The 21562-nt window shown below is 38.0% G+C and overlaps 1 protein-coding gene across 7 annotated transcripts in view; it reads left to right on the forward strand.

Annotated features, from left to right (window-relative positions):
• Positions 1-6234, forward strand: part of LOC310725165 (eukaryotic translation initiation factor 4 gamma 3-like) — a 250262-nt gene extending 244028 nt beyond the window's left edge. For 4 of the 7 annotated variants that reach the window (XR_014533259.1, XR_014533260.1, XR_014533261.1 and 1 more), the window contains 2 exons: positions 5449-5664; positions 5829-6234. The gene's annotated coding sequence lies outside the window, so the exon portion shown is untranslated. Of the gene's footprint in view, positions 1-5448; positions 5665-5828 lie in introns of those variants that run through there. The other 3 variants (XM_083539841.1, XM_083539840.1, XM_083539842.1) reach the window with 1 other exon arrangement.
• The last annotated feature ends 15328 nt before the right edge of the window (positions 6235-21562 follow it).

Consider the following 21562-nt stretch of genomic DNA (forward strand, 5'->3'; position numbering starts at 1 on the left):
CAGAGGACGCGTTGGACAAGGCCGAGAGGGCTTTGGCTAAAGCAACAAAGCGGCTCGCATACCTGGAGGAAAAGACCGAGGACCTGGAAAACCGCGGGAGGAGGAAAAATATCCGGCTGTTTGGTCTTAAGGAGGGAGCTGAGGGTAAGCGTCCTCTTTCAGACTTTATAACTGATATGCTACCCCGGTGGCTGGACGACGAACCTGGCAGAGTATTCATACTGGAAAGAGTCCACCGTACCCCGGCCGCAGCAGTTCCCAATCAGAACCGAGCCGTCCTCCTACGCTTTCTCAACTATCAAGATAAAGAATTCGTCCTACGCTCTACAAGACAACGGGACATTACACACGACGGATCCAAACTCGCATTCGTCCAGGATTTTTCAGCGGAGACGATCCGACGAAGACGGGAATTCAACACTGTAAAAAAGCTGTTTGTTGACATGGGGACCTTCCGAGGATTTCACCTCCAACCGTGCAGGCTAAGAGTGCTACACAACGGGAAAATACAGTTGTTTTTCTCCCCACAAGAGGCTGAAGAATTCCATCGCAAAATCTCTGCCAAATAGCCCACATATGTCCAGGTTTGAATTGAATTGAATCGTTTTTCATACATGGAGAGGGGTGAGTGCATTAACTTATGTGCATGAGACAGGCTCCCCATCGTGCCTGTTGGCGACCACTTAAGCCAGATGACTCTACAACAGTGGGAAATATGAACAATTCGCAGAAGGTACACACTGGTTTCTACCAAGCAGACAGAGTAAAATGTCTTTATTTTATTCTATTTTATGTATTCATTTTCCGTGACCACTTGCAGTCTCTGTATGACTGTCACTTTATGTTGGATACATGTGATACTTTTCTAGTATGGTAAACAGAGGAGAGCAATGGTATTGAGATGGGATAGGAGTAGCAGGTGTGTAGGTTTTCTAAACCTTGATACTAATTCAAATCTGTTTTGAATAATACTAATGGCGAGACACTTTGATTTTTCTATATACTTGAAAATAATATTATACATAATATAAATATGTAAAAATTATTATTATTATTTGAATTTAATTTAATTAATTTATTTTTATTTTTTTACCTACATACTTGCTGTTAAGTAGAGTGGATTACCACTCAAGAAAGCTAAGCCTGAACTCTCTTCTTGCCTGTTCTCCTGCACAAAGATACCGCTTTTTTCTAAGATGTGCGTTGTTGACGGATAGCTGTTACTTGCCGGTCAACTTGAGGGTGTTACTTGTTCCAGTGGGGTTGCCTTGTCGTTTGGGGACTAGGCTAGGGTTTTGGGGAGGCGGGGAGGGGGTGGGTAGAGGGGGCCCCTCATGCTCTACCAATGTTATTTTTTTTTCTTTTAATAGCTTGTTAGTCTTATATTGTTTTTCCTTTTCCTTTTACTCTGTTATGGTCCCACGAAACCAATGTAGCAGGCAAATCTCTGTATGTCTAGTACACTTAATGTAATAACGTTTAATGTCAGAGGCCTTGGCCATCCAATTAAGCGGAAGAGAGTTCTGACATTCCTAAAAAAAAGAAAAAGCAGACATAGCTTTCATTCAGGAAACTTATTTGTCCAATGAAGAGCACAAAAAACTCAAGAGAGATTGGGTCGGGCAAACTTATTTCTCTAGCTTTACTAGCAATAACAGGGGAACAGCAATACTTATTCATAAAAAATTACCTTTCATATTTAAGGAGTAATATAGCGATCATGACGGTAGACAAATATTAATTAGGGGGATGCTTTATGGACGAGAACTGACATTACTAAACGTATATGCACCGAACGAGGATAACCCTAAATTCATGATGGATACGATCACCTTATTTAATCAATATAATACCGACTTTGGAATAGTTGCCGGAGATTTTAATTGTCATATGGATAGTAGCTTAGACAAATCCTCAACCACACTGACTAACCCTAACGCTTCTAAGACTCTGAGGTTAGCATCGGCTGATGTAGGCCTGGTCGATGTTTGGAGAGAACTTAATCATACAAGGAAAGATTACACTTTCTATTCGGCTAGACACAAATCATACTCCCGACTAGATTTATTTATTTTTAACACAGGATCATCTCTCATCTATAGTTTCATGTGATATAGGGCCCATTCTTATATCAGACCACTCACCAGTCTACCTGCGATTATCCATCCCCCAGCAGACAAATCAAACCAAACAATGGAGATTTAATACCTCCCTCCTCACAGACTTTGAGGCTTGTAATAATATTAGAAAATGGTTAGAGCAGTACAGACGGGATAATGCGCTCTCCCCCGTTACTCCGGCAGTGATGTGGGATGCAGCTAAAGCTGTAATTAGGGGCCAGCTGATTTCTTACGCATCTGCAAAAAAAAAATCTATTTTAAAACAAACAAAACAACTTAAGAAAGAGTTAATTAATTTGGAACAATGCCATAAACGCTCTCCCACAGAGGAAAACTTGAGAAAACTAAATGCAACAAGAACTAATCTTAATCTCATTCAAACAGAACATATCAAAAAACTTCTATTCTTTACCAAACAGCAATATCATGAATACGGTAACAAGCCAAGTAGACTTTTAGCCTACCAACTCAAAAAAGAACGTGCAGAAAGTATAGGCAGGCCAGTTGAAATATGATACACAATCAATTAAATCCTCATTTCTTGAATTTTATACACAGCTTTACGCGTCAGAAAACCACTCTGCAAGAGATATTCACAGATTTTTGGAAAACGTATCCCTACCCTCTATTTCAGAGGATGAGAAGGAACAGTTGAATGCTCCATTCACCCCAGAGGAGGTGCTACAAGCAATCAAGTCAATGCCCTCCGGAAAAACTCCAGGTTTGGACGGATATTCTGTAGAATTCTATAAAGCTTTCTGGGTGCAAATCGAGCCACTTTTCATGCCCATGGTTACTGATTTTTTTGAAAATGGCGTTCTTCCCGACACTATGAAGACAGCAATAATATCTTTAATACACAAAAAGGACAAGGATGCTGCTGAATGCGCATCATTTCGCCCAATTTCATTACTTCCAGTTGACTTTAAAATATTATCAAAATTAATTGCGCATAGGCTGGAAGACCTGTTGCCCCAGATTATTAACCCTGATCAGTCCGGTTTTGTGAAGGCACGCTATGCATCTGACAATATCCGGAGGCTATTAAATATAATTGACCACTCGGCCCTACACAACAGAACAGCCCTACTACTTTCTCTTGACCCAAAAAAAGCGTTTGATAGGGTCGAGTGGTCATATTTGTTTGCTGTTCTGAAAAAATTTAATCTGGGTGAAAAATGTATTGGGTGGGTCAGAACTATGTATGGCAATCCACAAGCCCAAATATGTATAAATGGTACCCTCACTGAAGAATTTTATTTGTTGAGAGGCTGCCGGCAAGGGTGCCCTCTATCCCCATTTTTATTTAACTTTGCAATTGAACCACTCGCAGAAGCTATACGGGCTAGTGAAGAGATTGCGGGTATCAATATCGGGAAAACACAGAACAAAATTTCGCTATATGCGGATGACATAATCCTATACTTAACCAACCCCCGAGCAATCAATCCCAGCAGTATTAGACCTTATCACCAAATTTGGAACAATATCAGGCTATAAAATCAATTTGACAAAATCCAATGCATTGTTAATTAATTCGTCAGTTTCTAATAGACTCAGAGCAATCTCACCTTTCACCTGGGCCCGAGGCAGCTTTAAATATCTTGGGGTGAATGTGGCTCCAAAACTCAAGGATCTTTACCTCATAAACTACCATTGATTAAAAAGATTAAGGAAGAATTAGAACATTGGAAAATGCTCCCCATCTTATTTCTCGGACGAATTAATGTAATAAAAATGGATGTTCTGCCCCGTTTAAGCTACTTATTTCAATCACTGCCCTGTTACTTGGATAAAAAGTTCTTTAAATCTATAAACAAAATACTAACCTCTTTCATCTGGAAAAATTCTGTACCAAGAATAGCTTTTACAACTTTAACAAAATCTAGAGAAAAGGGGGGACTGGCATTACCAGACTTGCAGATGTACTATTGGGCCGCCCAGACAAAGGGCCTGATTAGCTGGGTGCAAAGACGTAATAATGCACATTGGATAGACATAGAAGAGGAACTTTGTACTCCTATTTCTATAAACTTGCTACCATTCATTAACAACATAAATGCAATACATCAAATAACGAAAACATATGTAGTTTACAATACTCTTCAAGTTTGGCAAAATATAAAAAAGTTCTGCGGGAATTTTGGCAAAATCTCCAGGCTTTCCCCCTTATCCTCAAACCCAGATCTGCCACCATTTATTGGTGGTTCCTTGTTTGCAAAGTGGAGAGGAAATGATGTACACCAATTTCAACAATTGTTTGATGGGGATACACTCAAGTCCTTTGCTGTTTTAAGATCAGAATATGCAATTCCGAAACAGGACTTCTATAAATACCTACAAATTCGCCATCTAATAAACACCCTCAAAGGAGAAAAACGCCTGTCTTTGGGGCTAACAAATCTTGAGGGAATTTTGGTAAAATCAACATCATTAAAAGGGAAAATCTCTGAAATTTATAGTGTTTTGTTGGAACATTACAGCTCTTCCTTGACCTCACTTAGGAATATATGGCAGAACGATATGGGGCGTGCATTTGATGAAGATCAGTGGGACACGATATGTCAGAATGTTTTTTCTTCACTGTCCTCTAATAAAATAATCGAACAAAATTATAAATTTATGCACAGGATATACCTTACTCCGCTCCGCTTAAGTAAAATGTTCCCTAATTCATCCCCCAGATGTCATCGTTGTAAAACGTGTAAAGGGTCAATTATGCATGTTTTTTGGGAATGCAGGAAATTAAAACATTTCTGGAAGGCGGTACATGATCTAACTGTTAAGATTGTGAATACCCCACTGGACATTTCACCAACACGTTACCTCTTTGGCACGGAATTGGACAAGACGCTGGACACCACATGCAGGAAAAGGATTATCATAATGTCTTATATAGCAAAGAAATGTATCTTGCTCAATTGGAATCAACAAAGACTTCCATCATTTAATCTGTTTAAACAAATCACAAATGAAACTTTAAAACTGGAGCAACGTACATACGCCCTAAAAAACAAGGGAGACGCCTTCCAAAAGATATGGGAACCGCTTATGGACCTCTGACACTACCATGTCATAACGGGGTTTGGCATGTTTACATATCATTCACAAAGGATGAACTTTGATCTGTGACCATGGACTGAGTTGATTTCATTTGCTGGTTTTTTTTTGTTTTTTTTTCTGTCTGTTATGTCAATAAAATGTTAAAAATCAATAAAAAGATAATTGCAAAAAAAAAAAAAAAAAAAAAGACAGAGCATTTTGTCAGACTGAATGCCTTAATTTTATTGGACCAAAAACCAAACTCTTTGTTTGTGTGTCTTCACAGTTATGGCTGAATCACAGCTGCTAAAGAACATAGGGGATGCGATAGCAGGAGTGCTTCCGGACCTTCCTGATCAACTTGTTAAGTCCGTTGAAGATACTTTGAAAACACTTGGTGCGGCAACCACAGATGATTTAAAGTACATCACAGAAAACGATTTGCTGCCAGTGTTAAAGCCCATACAAGCCCGAAGACTGGTTGCTGCCTGGACCCAAAATAGTGAGTATAGAACAATGTCACCACACCACCCAATGGCACACTGGTTACCATGGTGTTAAGGTTGGAATATGAATTTTTATGAGTCTAATAATGAGGTGATCTTCATTATTTCCTGAATAAATAATACTTATAATAATAATTATACTTTCATATCTTCTTTTTAGTCTCCGGGACTTCAACACCAAAATCTGTGCATTCATCTCCAGTGGTTGTCTTTCCCTCTGCACCATCAATTTCTTCTTCACCAGCGTCATCCACCTCTTCATCATCTTCAGGAATCTGTACACCGTTAATACCAAACTGCTTAGAGCGATTTGAAATACCATGGCAGAGGCTCCCTGAGGAGTTAATACAGATCTTGGAAAGACAGAAAAGACCTAGTGCAAGACAATGAAGAGAAATGGTAAGGATCGTGGTCTCTGAAATGATGAAGATTTGCAAGAATCCAACCAAACACACCATAACCGAGATAGCAAAAAGGATGGTGGCCAGGTATCCAAAGTCTCTGCAAGATGTGATCGATGGTGACGTTATTGGACCAGGATATCATTCTCTGGTGAAGCAACTTCAGGAAAGAGTTACCTACCGAACAAAAACCAAATGTTCAAGACACCTATGGATGTATTAGCTGGAGCCAAAGCTTTTGCCACTCTCGGAGACTGTGGAGAGGCAGCTTGAAAAAAAAAAGAAGAAATGAAGATGTTTAAGAAGAACTACAGTACAGATGTTGTGAAAGAACTAGTCAAGTGCACCTATTACACCCAGCGTAAAGACCTCAACAAAGGGACAAGCATCCAGAAACTATGCCAGGAATGGCCCTTTCTCTTCAATGAAGTTGGTATGCCAGCACATTTCCAAGAGCTGACTGGTGTGAATCTGATGGAAACATTCCTTGCCAATGTAGACAAAAAAGGGGCACGTCTGTTAAAGTTCCTGAGATATGTTGATGCACAAAAAAGCAAACGAGTCCAGAACGCTCTTCTCAAGCTTCAGACTGAAAGAGGTCAGTCCAGTGGTTGCTCCCAAGAAGTCATTGAGATGCTGCTTCTTTTACTGGCTCATTTTGATGAGAAGGAAGAGCTTCTGTTCCACTGTGTTGAGACGACAAGCCTTGCAGAGGATGTTCAGATGGAGAAAGTGCCACCAACACCCTTCATTATTGTTTGTGGTAATTAAATAGAGCAACTGGTTTTTCTGATGTAACTGCAATGTTATTGTACTCGTGGCTTGTTTAGTTTTGTTCTATCATTTCCCACAATTTGTATAAGATTTTATGTAGTCCAGAGGACTTCAATACATTCAGTCATTTCTTCATTCTCACACACATTCACTAGCTTACGTACTGAAACACTGGCTAACACAAGCTCAGAAGCTCAGCCAGTAAGATCATTCATCCTATGATGGATGTAACTATTGAAGATGGATCCTGCCTTCATTGGTAATAAAAAAAGAAATAAATACATGGCTTGATTAATTATTGTGCCAAATACAGCATCCAAAAAATAAACTTTACCAACTTATTTTATTATACATTGACATAGATCAATATTTATCATTTTCAGTTTTAATTTAAAATTAGCACTATTATTTAATTTTCCCTTTTATTTCCAATCTTATTGTTTAATAATTACTTTCCTTTTTATGTAATATTTTTATTTGGCACATTAATTACTTTATTAAGCCATTTTGTATTTGTTTACTATCAATATTGGCAGCGTTCATCCTCCAATTTGTTTCAAGTATCTGCATTATATATATAACTGACATTGAAGCCCCTGTTATTAAACGTTTCAATTATTATTTTTATTATTATTCCCAGGTTCCTCCTGCTTCGCTGCTGAGACATTCACGTTGAGCATCGACAAAAAGATTGTCAACGACCACATCACAACCTTCACCTCCTCCATCTGCCTGATGTTTGGCAGTTATTACTGCTTTAACATACACTACCCAGTGGAACTACGATCAACACTGGAGTTTCTCCAACGCTAATATTCTGTTTTTATCAACACCTTTTTTGGATTTATCAAACGTATCAATTTGATATCCATCTCAGGTTGTTCATTTTCTCAATCTTTCTCTCACTCTTTTTTCCATAAAGGTGTTTCTTTTCCATAAATCCTGAGAGGCACCGAGGTTGAATCCAAGAAGAAAAAAAGTGTTCAGTCAATCCCAGAGTCCTCACTCTCATCTCACATTGCTGACCATGAGTGGATCTAGTGCGACCCCTCTTGTTGTGGACAATGTGATAAAGGTGTGTTACAGACTCTACAGATGTTTTTGTTGTTGAAACAATTGTTACACTTCTGAATGTCAGTGAAAAGTTTTGAACAATTTGGAGTTTTACTAAATAAGATTTGTTAAAGTACCTGTTCATTTTTTTTTTGCTTATTAGTTCCAGGAGTTTCTTAGATTATAATTTTCCTACAGTAATTGTGCATTCTAATGATGTAAAAAGGGGCTGCATGTACATCACTAGCTAGCATTTTGTAAATCAAACACTTCTGTAAAGTTTTCCTTTTTTTTTACTGACATGATGCAGTTTGAAGATGTAGAGTTTCAGCTTTACTGCACAGCTCTGTGTGTAAAATAAGTGATTTTTTTCCAGGAATTTCTTGAATTCAGATTTTATTAAAATAGAAATAGTTTTTAATTTCTTATAACTGCATTTGCATATTTTAAAATAAGGAACATTTAACTTCTGTAGTTCAAACAGCAGCAATAACACTTAAAGCACTACATTACAGAAACAATATGAAAGAAAGTTTTCTACATTTCTCTAATGCTGTCGAGTAACACAGTTTACAGGCCTAAGAATGTAACACTAGCTTCAAAATCACAACCTTGTTTCTGCCTGGTGTCGAACCAGGGACCTTTCACGTGTGAGGCAAACGTGATGACCACTACACTACAGAAACTACCGCAGGGAAAAGCTTCTTGGTCACTGTTTGCACTTTTGCATACATTCGCAGTTTCAGTAGAGCAGGAGAATGAACCGGTTTGCTGAGAAGTTCAAAACACTATCGTTCTTCTAGCATAGAAGCAGTCTTGCTTTTATTTGCTTCCCTTGAACACTTGTGTATTAGATGGACCCACCAGTCATCATAGACACCGGCAAAACATTTCAAAATCACTTGGCTTCTTCTTCTTCTTCTTCTTATTATTATTATTATTATTATTCAACTCTTTTTTATTGATGCACTTCAAACAGAAAGACACTCAGGCGAGAAAGACAATGGAACAGTGGTTAATTTAGTCCAACAACAAGAAATTGGTCTCTCTCTTTCTAAGTTATACACACAATCACAATCATGAATGTGAGCATCAAGAACAGGAGAAAGAAAGAAAAATAAAACAAAATAAAAGATTTGCACCTAAGTACATTAACACTCTCAAAGATATATGTTTTCCTTTCTACATCTACCAAGAAGTCAGGGACAAGGGGAAGAGCTCAAAAAGGCTAAACAAAGAGAACAGGATTTTATTTTCCTCTTTCTCTTAAATATGATAAGAATGGTTGCCAGGTGGTGTAAAACTTTTCCGTAATACCAAGTAATGTAAATCTGATCTTTTCTATTTGAATAAACTGAGACAGGTCATGTATCTAATGAGAAGAACTGGGTGGGTGAGGATTCTTCCAATTCAGTAATATAAGTCTCTTTGCTACTATTAAACAAAAGGCGAGCATGTTTGATTGTAAGGATGACAAGGAGGGATTTGTGGGCTTGAGTCCAAATAATGCTATTAGGGGACATGGTTTAATATCTAAAATGAAGTATTCAGAGATTGATTTAAAAATTGATGTCCAGTAAGAGGTCAAGGCTGGGCAAAGACAAAAAGTATGATAAAGAGTAGCCGGAGCCGCCGACACGATCACAAGTTGGATCCAAACCAGGGTTAATTTGAGATAGTTTGGTCTTTGTCCAATACACTCTATGCAACGATTTAAACTGGATGCGTTTCATACAAAATCATGAATTTGGTGATATCGGAAAAAAATGAGTTTTAGGGAGGTTGAATTTTTCTGACAGGTAGGAAAAAGTGACAAATGTATTCTCCTGAAAAAGATCATTAATGTTTACAATGCCCCTCCTAAACCACAGTGCAAAGGATCCGTAATAAAGCATGCAGAGGCACGTGAGGACGGACGAGTTCAGACAGGAGTCTCTCCGTGGACTATGATGTTTGGCGACGGTATTGTGATTCGTGGTGAGAGTAGGGAGCAGGTTGAGAAGAGTCTGGAGACGTGGAGGTGCGTCCTGGAGAGAAGGAGAATGAAAGTCAGTAGACGTGTGTGGATGAGAGGGAGAGCAGTGGAGTGGTGAAGGTGTACGAGTTTAAATACCACAGTTTTGAAACCATCTCAGAAATCGTTTGAGGAGGTCATGACACGATCAATTGTCCTTTTAAAGATTGCGAGCTGACAACCAGTGTCCTTTCAACTTTCAGTAGCCATGAATCTGAAGGTTTGAACCTTTTTCTGTCTTTCAGGCTTCTGATGTGCTGCTCAAAGAAAATCTAGAGCTCTCAAAAGGTCTACCTTTGTTTATGAGGGAAAAGTCTGGAAACTTCCTGAAGTCTTGCCTGGTAAGTGTGTTATCAGTGTGTTATAGTCATATTTTCTCATACCTGAGGTACAGATCCTGTAAAGAGAAAACTGTTCCAGCACAACTGAAGTGATGCACTATATCGCCAAAAGTATTGGGACACCCCTTAATTAGGTTTAATTACTTTTATATTTATTATAGTAACAAAAACACAAAAATTTTGAATAATTTAATATTTCATTATTTTGTACATTTTCTTTGATTTTGAATCATTGGACATGAAGAGGTTCAACATTGGGTTTCTCTCATATTTCTCTGATGCGCTGCACATTTCTTCTCTTTCTCACACTGATTTAGAGAATCCTGGAGCTCCATGCTGGTTTTGTTCCAAAGTGACCTCCAGCTGAGCAACTGCAATTTCCTGATTTAGTATTTTTTTGTATGTTTGTCACACGTTAATGTTTCAGATCATCAACCTCATTTAAATATTAGTAACAATAACACAAGTGAACATGCAGTTTTTAAATGGTCTCTTTCTCATGGTGGAGTCATGAACACTGACCTTAACTGAGGCATGTGAGGCTGCAGTTCTTTGGATGTTGTTGTGGGGTCTTTTGTGACCTCTTGGAGGAGTCGTCCTTGTGCTCTTGGGGTAATTTTGGTCCGCCGGCCACTCCTGGGAAGGTTCTCCACTGTTCCATGTTTTTGCCATGTATGAATAATTTCTCTCACTGTGGTTCACTGGAGTCCCAAAGCTTTAGAAATGGCTTCATAACCTTTTCCAGACTGATAGATCTCCATTACTTTCTTTCTCATTTGTTTCTGAATTTCTTTGGATCTCAGCATGATGTGTAGCTTTTGAGGATCTTTTGGTCGACTTCACTTTGTCAGGCAGGTCCTATTTAAGAGATTTCTTGATTGTGAACAGGTGTGGCAGTAATCAGGCCTGTGTGTGGTGAGAGAAATTGAACTCAGGTGTGATAAACCACAGTTTTAACAGGGGGGCAAACACTTTTTCACACAGGGCCATGTAATTTTGGATTTTGTTTCCCCTCAATATTAAAAACCTTCATTTAAAATCTGCATGTCGTGTTCACTTGTGTATCTTTTACTAATATTTAAATTAGTTTGATGATCTGAAACATTAAAGTGTGACAAACATGCAAATAAATATACACAGTGGTGTGAAAAAGTGTTTGCCCCCTTCCTGATTTCATACTACTACAAAAGTATGTACTTGATATACAATGCTATTTTTTTCTTTCTTTGTCTTTCAACAGTCATTTAGTTGAATCTTCTGAGGAGAAGTGGGTTCCACACACCAGCCATCAACCAGAAAAGAGGTTCAAGCAGTCTCCAAACTCAGCACCTGTTTCAGCTCTACCAGTAAGAGTGAGAGACAGAAAATCCCAGTCCTCACTGGTTGTATCCCCCAACACACCTAAAGAGAGGTGGAATTAGGATTTTACACCCCAGCCAGTCTGTAGACCATCTGTCATGGCACTTGTTGATGAGAAGATGTTGGGAACGGGCTACAAACTGTTCGTTGACGACTTCTACACAAGTCCAGCACTGTTTAGAGATCTCCTAAAAAATAACATCTGGGCATGTGGGAAAATTCAGTCCACACACCCTCAAACCATCACCAACAAGCTTCTGAAAAAAGCTCCTCGAGGCCTCATCACTGGCTGAGAGAAGAGGATGTGCTGTTTGTAGAATAGAAGGATAAAAGGAAGGTCCAGATGTGCTCCATCATTCACAGAGGCACTGAAGGAAGCATTGTGCTACTTTTATTTTCATTACTTTCTTCTTCTACTGTTTTTCTAATGTTCAAATACCAGTCTTATGCTTATTGTGTGAATGTTATTATTCCCAGTACATTTGGTTATCAGGCTGCTTTTCCTCAAACAGACGGAGGGAGAAAAGGACTACACACAGTCTCAGAATAATGTTTATAGGAATCTCGTTTTTATTGTATTTTCTTCAAAGTTGAAATATAAACTCATTAAACATGTGACTTTTAACCCGTCACTATTCTGGATTGTTTCAGGACCGAATTCATGTATTTATATATTTTAAAAAATAACTTCAGCATTTTTGGATGATGTAAAGCCCAAAGTGTGTTGTTTTAAAAGAGATGTAAATTGTGTATGTAGCACACTGTTGTCAGGAACTTTTACCATTGAAAGTCAGGAAGGTCATTTTCAGCTGTGAGGCCCAAAAGTGGGGCTGAAACCGAACAGGGTTCAAGAAACCGGGTTTATTTTCATATAAGTAACAGTATTTAGTTCAGTAAACTTAAGTTGATTTAAAGGAGAATTCAGTGCTGTTTAGTTCAGTAAAGTCTTCATTTAATCCAAAACTATTCGATACATTAAGTTCAATTATCCTCAAATTAATATTTTTACATTCAATAAAAACAAATCATCCAGTTTTCATTGATGTTTATTTAGTGAATAATGCATTTTAAAAACAAGTGGTTTCAACCTTATAGTTGAGGGGAAAAAGAAGATAAAAATTCACCAGTCGTTTAAAACAAAACCAATATAGAAACATTTCTTCCAGCTCATAAATCCTATAAAACATGCAGCATTAAACATGAACTTCCAGCAGATGAACATCTCATAATACTGTCTGGAAGTGAGAAATGTACAGGTTGTTTTTACTCCATACACATGAACTTACTTTGATCAGAAACACAATCATACTCCAAATCAATTAATCAATAAAGTCAATAAAAGAATCCCAAACTGCTGTGTGTCTTGTCCTCGCTATTAATGACGTCATTAGAGCTCCACTACTTCTAATTACCTGCTGTGACAGTGAGCTCTAATACACATCACACTGCCACCTACTGGTCATTTATGATTCTGCAACATTCATAGAGTCACTCCGGTCAACTTCCGGTTCTCAACTCGGATTCACTCGCTTTATACACAGTTTACAGCCGTTTTTATCTTATTTATGACTGTAATATCGCTCTTCTCTCAGAAACAACAGAAAAGCTGTGAAGACATGATATTTTATCATGTCTTCTTACCTCTGTAATGTGCGCATGCGCATAGTGTCAGGTTAAGAGAGACCGGGTTACGACCTTACTGTGACGTCACAGGGAGATGCCCCGCCCTCCGTCTGTGACGTCACAGTAAGGCAACGTCTATAATTGGGAACGCGTCTTTGTTTCTCTCATTTCCAAGGTTTTTGCGTGTGAGTAAAGAGGCATAAACATGGAGCTCTTCAGAAGGTTGAGAAAGTTTTTTCAAAGCAGAAGAACAAAGAAATCTAAGCAGATTGCTGAAATGAAGGAGAAGCTGGAACTCATGGAGAAAGTAGTAGAAGACTTGGATGCATTTTCTCTTCTAATGATAGAGAAGATAACAGAAGAGAAAGAAGAGAAAGCCGTTCTGCTACAGACGGTGCAAAAGTTGGAGGCTACTTTGGCTTCTGAGCGAAAGCAGCAGGAACAGGACATAACTGAGAGAAGCCAGAGCTGGACGAGAGAACAACAACAACTGGAGGAACGTGTTGCTCAGCTTGAGTTTATTTTGGAACAGACCACCATGGAGCTCCAGTCTTCCCTGGAAATCAATAAGGAACTGGAGAAAACTGTAGACTGTGAGAAAGAGACCTGGAACAGAGAACAAGAGAAAGTGGAGGAACATGTTGCTCAGCTCGAGGTCACTTTAGAACAGACCACCATGGAGCTCCAGTCTTCCCTGAAAATCCATGAGGAACTGGAGCAAACTGTAGAATGTGAGAGAGAGAGCTGGAGGAGAGAACAAAAACAACTGGAGGAACATGTTGCTCAGCTTGAGGTCACGTTGGAACAGACCACCATGAAGCTCCAGTCTTCCCTGAAAATCCATAAGGAACTGGAGAAAACTGTAGAATGTGAGAGAGAGACCTGGATGATAGAGCAAGAACAACTGAAGGAACATGTTGCTCAGCTTGAGGTCACGTTGGAAGAGACCACCACGAAGCTCCAGTCTTCCCTGAAAATCCATGAGGAACTGGAGAAAACTGTAGACTGTGAGAGAGAGAGCTGGACGAGAGAACAAAAGAATTTAGAGGAACATGTTGCTCAGCTTGAGGTCACTTTGGAACAGACCACCATGGAGCTCCAGGATACTCAGAATCACTGTGAGAAAGTGAAAAATAGTGCAGAGCAGGAGAGAGATCATTTAATCAGAGACAAAGAGCGACTGGAGGAACGTGTTTCTCAGTTTGAGCCCACGTTGGATTTTGAGGAAAAACAAGAGGACGAAAGAGAGAAAACTAAACTTGACATAGAGGAGAGGAACAACTTACAGCTTCAGACCAACAGGGGGCTCCAGGATACCCAGAATCTCTGTGAGGAAGAAAAGAAGACTTCAGAGAATAAAACAGAACATTATATGAAGGTCCGAGAGCGATGGGAGGAAATTGTTGCTCAGCTGAGACAAGAAAACCTTCAAAAGAAAAGGAGAAATAGAAAAAGAAGAAGCCGACAAGAGAAACAGAGCGTCTGAACATGCCTTTTTCCTCTTTCTGTTTCTCTTATTGCTATTTATGATAGTTTTACACTTATAGTCAATAGTATAAAGCTGAGTGTAAAGCTATTGTATCTAGTAGATTGTCTCGTCTTTCGATAATTTTTTATTTCTGTTTTGTCAAATCTTTTTTTAATCTTTTTTTTAATTTTGATTTTAATCTTTTACTACAAAGAGTCACAATAAACACTATTAACAACCATGATTTTTGTCTTTCTTACAAACGCCGTATGACCTCCTCATGGATTCTTCCACTAAGTTTATATTCCTCTTGTGGGGCAGGGGGCTGTGGCTCGGGGTCATAATGCTGAGGGGGAGGGAGGTCAGGAGGGAGAGGGAAACTGGTCCTCAGTGCCACATTGTGCAAAACACCACACACCCTGATAATCTTACACACTTTTTCCGGGTGGTATAGAAATCTGCCAGCTGAGACATCCAGAGCTCCACATCTGCATTTAAGGAGGTGAGGAGCATCTGAGGGGTGAAGCCTCTGTCACCTGTCATATTATAAACTACATCGGGACAATGTTTACAATTTCTACATGTTGTTAAAGTCACCAAGAAGCCAGTCATCACGTCCTGCAGCTGCCTGTAGTCTGTTTCCTACACTGCTATGTGTCAGGATAAAGGAATCATGTGCTGAAGAAGGTCAGTGTGCCACAGTGAAGGGAAACCTGATGTATCGACTACCCACCTTAATAATAACATCCAAAATGACAGGCATTATGGCACTCAGGGGCAGATACCAGACCTCTAGCATGAGATTTAATAGAATTATATTATATCTAAAGAAGGTCTTTGTGAAAAAGTTGATTATATATAATATTTATATAAAGTATTTCCCTGTCTGCCATTTCCCACTAAAACAACCTGTTGTCATTAACCCCAGAGTGGTGAGGACCTGTATTTGGATGGGGATGGCATGGTTCTGGTGTGTTTCCCTCTGTAGTACTGGACCCAATTCAGCACATAGATCCAGGAGCACAGCTGTAGGAATCTAAATCAGCTTATTAACCAGTCATTATCCAGGCCAAGAAATCATCATGGTCCCTGGAGACTCTTTTTCTCCTTAATCTTTCATTGGCACCGCAGCATTTATGTTTTATTCCAGCTCATTATAGAAAGATAAAATAAACTGATATTTGGTCCTGTGCCATGAACATAAAAGCAATAATAGCTACAGAAAAGCTCCTGCTTCCCTCTGTAGCGGGTATTTAAATCTCATTTAAAATGCTTTCAGTGATTCTACATTCTGTTTCTATGAAGTGTTTTAACAGTTTGCATGTTAATTGGCTGTATGGTGCATTAAAGTGCATGTGAATTATGTGAATTTATGAACCACATCTGGCTGGAAAAGACAAGTGTCCAAATACTTTTGACCACACACTGTGTATCAGCTGACAAGCAGCAGCTTCGGATCAGTCGCGTTTCCACTGGGATTCAACTCTGAAAGATCACTTTTGATTTTTATTATATGAAATATTTTATATTATATATTTGATATTATTTGGTTGGACTTTTCTTTCCTCAGCATCACTTGGATTTTCCTCCTGTAGCTCCGAGAGACGCCGTGTTCCAGGTGGAGGATGAAGACCCTCTGCCGGGATGAAGCGAACTGTACGACCCCTGGAACGGTGAGTTTCTGAGCTTTATGGATTTTATTCTCTTTAAAACACAGAGTTGATCATTTATTATAATTATTATTATTATTTTTATTATTATTATTATTATTATTATTATTATTATTATTATTATTATTATTATTATTGAGAAACAAATCACCCATAAAATCCCCAAACAGGCGGAAAGGTGATGAGGACCATCGGTACCTGAGTGAAGCGGGGAAAAGCTATGTTCCTCATTTTGTGTTTACTCCTGATCATTAGCATAAAGATAACAGACTTGCAGGAAAAAGTGGACACATTTGTCTAAAATAAATAACTAAAGAATGATAATAAAGAGTGATAATATTTCCATAAATGTTGCAGTGAGCAGAAATGGACCTTTCGGCTAATGGTGTAGGAGACATCATCATTAGCCTCATGCTAGCCGGGTTTGCTAGCGCTGCTTTTGTGTTTATTTTATTAGAAACGTCTACTTTTTGACTAAAAGATGAATAAAACTATATTTAATAAGATATCATAAGTTACATTAGTACATAATTTTACTTATAGTTCACTTAAAATCTGTGTAGTGTATGACTGAGTTGTTCCTCTGTGTGCTTCAGTAACTGCTGTTAAACTGAGAGGAAAGAAAAATGGGTTCAGTTCAGCAGAAATGAACTGATAAACAGTGTTAGGAAAAGACAAAGTGTTCAAATATTTACTCAAATATAAATTGTGATAACTTGTTAAAATGTTTTTAATGGTTTAATAGAGGATTTATTCAGGTTTAAACACACAAGCTGGTGGTGAAGGTAATATTGATTATAGATTCCTTTCACGAGACGTGTCTCACTGTGTGTTTGTCTCTTCAGACACAAGAAGACGGAGACAGGATACAGCATCAGTCTCCTTCAAGCAGCTCGTCCCCTGTGAGGACTCGGTCTTTTCCAAGCAGCTCGTCCCCTGTGAGGACTCGGTCTCCTCCAAGCAGCTCGTCTCCTACCAGTCATGAGCCTCACATAGAGATAAATACAGAGCACATAGTGTTTGAACAGCTTTATGTTATAGGTTACAGAGGGATTTCTGTCCAACACCAGGGGATCAGGAGAAGAAGGAAAAAGATGAAGAGATCAAGAGAAGATGAAGGGAAGATGTTATGGTCTCGTCTCTGAGCAACAGTTTAAAGTCTCATCTCACTCGTTTCTGTTCAGTATCTCACCTCAGTACTGGGGATATCAAAGATTCCTGTAGATGATGTGTTGTGTATACAGTAGAACATCAGCTGTAGGAGAACCAGGGAATAATTGACCAAACAAGGATTTAAATATTAAGATTTAGCAGAAAGAAGGAAGTTGTTTTTGCTGTGAACTGATCAAATGTTACACTAGGGCACTTTGTATTTGTGGAAGTGGTGTTACGAATCTCACGTGTAAACATTTGAATTGTTTTTATGCCTCGTTAGTCTTAAAACTAACATTTATAGAACTGACTAATAGAAACCGTTTTTTTTTTCATGGATCACCTCAAATCAGTGTTACATTCATTGTGTGTGTATAATGATGGCATGTCAGTTATAAGGGTGATGGAGAAAAAGTAAAATGAAGTTTGTCACTTTTTTGTTTCTTGTCATTATTTGTTGTCCTCCCCATGTGCTGCTGTACACAGGTGAACAGAGACGTCCATTCCACACCAAGCTTTTTACAGAAATCACCAAATCTTGATTTTAATACTGCTGAGATGATTTTATAGGAGTTTAGTTTCTTATTTTAATACCAATATAAAAATCCCATACATATTATGGTGTAGTCGTGGACCAGTTGAGAAAACACTAAGTGCTTGTAAAAAGACTGGCAGCAGATCAAAATCAATCACATCTTTCATTAATGTTTTTTCTTTTTTAAATACATTTTTGGACTTGAATGTATTCAATAAAAAATATGTATTACAGTTAATTTACCTTGTGATTAATTTACCAGAATATTTTATAATTTCTTGCTTAGAAACGTCTTGATAAGTAGATGATTATAATTGAAAGATAAACAGAGACTATAAATACTACCATGTGTTTAAGAAAAACATCTGTTTGTGTTCAGAGTTCAGAGAAGGTAAGTATAATGAATAATCTAAGGGAAATTTAATAATGTATTTGTTAAAAGTGCAGTGTTGTCAGGAAACAGAAGGAAGCGAGGCCAGGTAGCATGAATGAATGATTTATTTTCTAATAGCTCATAACACACATCTGACACGCGCTAATCACGTGTTCTCTCATTCTCTATTTTCAATGCACTTCTACTCCCCCTAATGGTCACTTTAAGTATAACAACAACAGGTCACCACATGCAGTACAAACTAATTACACCTCAAATTAAACCCCATCATTTTTTTAATCAAAATCACATTCCAAACTGCAAAAACGTGTTTTCTATTAAATAATATAATTCTAAATATTTTAATACCCTACTGTGTCTAAACAAAGGAGCGCTATAGGACCTCGTTTAGGGTTTACAATCACACACCACTTCGATGTCTTTACACCACCCGTTTTCAGCTTCCGTGTCTGCATTTGAATCATTGAAGCCCTGCCTCTTTTGTGACGTCGGTATCTCTGATAGCGCCCTCAACTCCCTTTTATTGTCATGACAACTTTGTTGTGCTGCTGTTCAACACAAACATTTACTGACCACAGCAATGAAGCGCAAACAAACAGCTGAAATGTTTTTAATTGTTTTTAGTGATAAGCGTCAATGTTTTGAACAATCCGCTCTCCAAGACACCAAAAAAGATTTTTCAGCCAGAAAGAGCGACTTTCAGAAGAAAGAAGGAGAAATAATGACAGATAATAAGACGGGTAACAGCTTTTATTTTGTAGATAAATTTAACGTTGCCAAGTGCAGAGATAAAAAAGGCAACATCAGAAGACCAATGAATGCCTACATGGTTTGGGCGAGGAAACAGCGGCCCATCTTTTCCAAGGCCAATCCAAATAGCAGCTCTGCAGAGATCAGCATGCAGCTTGGGATCCAGTGGAACAAACTGAGTGAAGAACAGAAGAAACCCTACTACACTGAATCATGGAGGCTTAAACAGGAACACGAACAGTTGTTTCCTGGTAGGTGAACTTTCTTTATAGACAAATGGCAAAATAACAAAACAAACACATCTAATCTGACACTTTTATTGTTTTTATGTTGCTTCTTACTCTTTAAATTCTTCTTTTCTATCATGTAGATTGGGTTTATAAACCGCTTCCAAAGAAGGGAAGGAGAAAAAGCAGTTTGCAGAGTAGTGACTCACAGAGGAGACCTGATCATCAACCAAACCACCACATAGTCATGAACATGCCAGAAGAAGTACCAGTCCATGACCTCGTGCCTGAAGTTAGTGATCAGTTCCCCGGCCTTAGCCACCAAGAACTGCTGTCTCCTAAAGACTTCTGCTTTGATCCTCCTCTTTTCCCTTCTGTTTCTGAGTCGACTTTCTGCCAGACCAAGTGAGTTAGTAAACTGCATTGGAACAGTTTCAGAAGAATGACATGCAAATGAAGTTTTACTCTGCATCTTAAATAATCGCCATAATCGCCACTCATTTACTTTAATATGCAGCTAAAATTGTGCACTTCTGTTTACAGCACCTGCTATGTGTCTGAGTGTACAAGCAGTGAGGTTCAGCTCGAGGACGAGGAGGAAATCACTTTGCTCAACAACGACATCTTTTCCATGTTAAATGAGGAATATGGCGTTTTTAACCAGTCTGGAGCCCAGATTCATACTGAAGACCCCCACAACAGCACAGAGATCCTGGATTCTGTACCAGCCTTTGACGTCGACAGCTTCGAGGATCTGTTGAAGAAACTTGAAGAAATGGAAAATGATTCAGGAATAGAGGAAGATGGTGAAATACACACATTTCATGTACTTTAGTGTGCATGTTGTTTCACCATCTTCATTTTATATTGAATTCCAATTTAAAGTTTTATTTAAATAAAGATTTTTAATTCCAATCATGTCTAATGTCTCTTCATCACAGAGAGCATTCAATCACTTCATTTTCTTTCCTGAAGTCCACTTTAGTAAATTCAGTGATGTTTGATGTTCCTTAACCCTCTGGAGTCTGAATTGCCGCCGGCGCCCAATCGTGCTTTTTTTCAGATGCCAGCAAAAAGAGCTTAAACTGCTCGGTCCTATTTTATCAAAAATGTCAAAGTAATACATCATTTAAATCTGTAAAGTGTCTGCTTTCATTTGTGTATGCTCACTATATAAACAAAACGTTGTATTTTTTTAAAAATAAATAAAATATTAATTTTTTTTTATGTAAATTTTTTTTAATTGAATACAAAAGTATATAAACAACAAAAGCAAATATACACTTACAATGTAGATAAATATTACAGGCTCAACACAGTATAACTAATAAATTGTTTAGAAAAAATAAAGAAAATAAATAGATAGAAATCTGAAATTATAATTTACATTAACTTAAATAGTGAGTAAAAGAAAAGAAAAAAAATATATATATAAATAAATAAAATTAAATAAAGATAAATATTAGGGGCAGTATTACAATAAATTAAATGATGTCAATAAATAAAGCAGCTTCACAGCACTCTGCACTTTCATCTTATTGAGGGCCTTGGAAAAACATTTGAAGTCATTTTTTTAGAATATAATAAGTAGTGTGTGTGTGTGGGGGGGGGGGGGGGAGATTAGAGAATCTACATTTATGAATGAAATATTTTGCTAATATTACAATGTTATTAAGCAAAAAAGAATGAACACAAAAGTCTTTAGGTTCTCCAAATATGATGTAAAGAAAAAACAAAACTATCAACAACCACCTCTTTTTCTATCAACCAGTCCTGAATTGACATCCAGAAGAGTTTGGAGAAATTGCAGAAGAGAAAGATCTGATCCGTGTCTTCAGAATGGCTTTCACAAAAGGAACAGGGGACAATTTCTATATTAAATTTCTGATTTGGGAATTTGTAAGAAGGATAAATCTCATTTAAAATTTGAAGTGTATTTCTTTAGCTTTAGGAGGAACAGGAAATTGAAATAAGCTGTTGTAAGATAAATCACAGTTTCCTTCTGTTAGATTTTTATCATGCCCAAAACGAAATGACTGGAGAAGTTTTCCAAACGACCTGCGAGACCCGTAATGCCTTTTCTGATCAGGGAAGAATCACACTGCACACAGAATGTGGCAAAATGTTTCTCTT

The sequence above is a fragment of the Silurus aristotelis genome (genome assembly GCF_946808225.1).
Source record: "Silurus aristotelis genome assembly, chromosome: 1".
Taxonomy (NCBI): Eukaryota; Metazoa; Chordata; class Actinopteri; order Siluriformes; family Siluridae; genus Silurus; species Silurus aristotelis.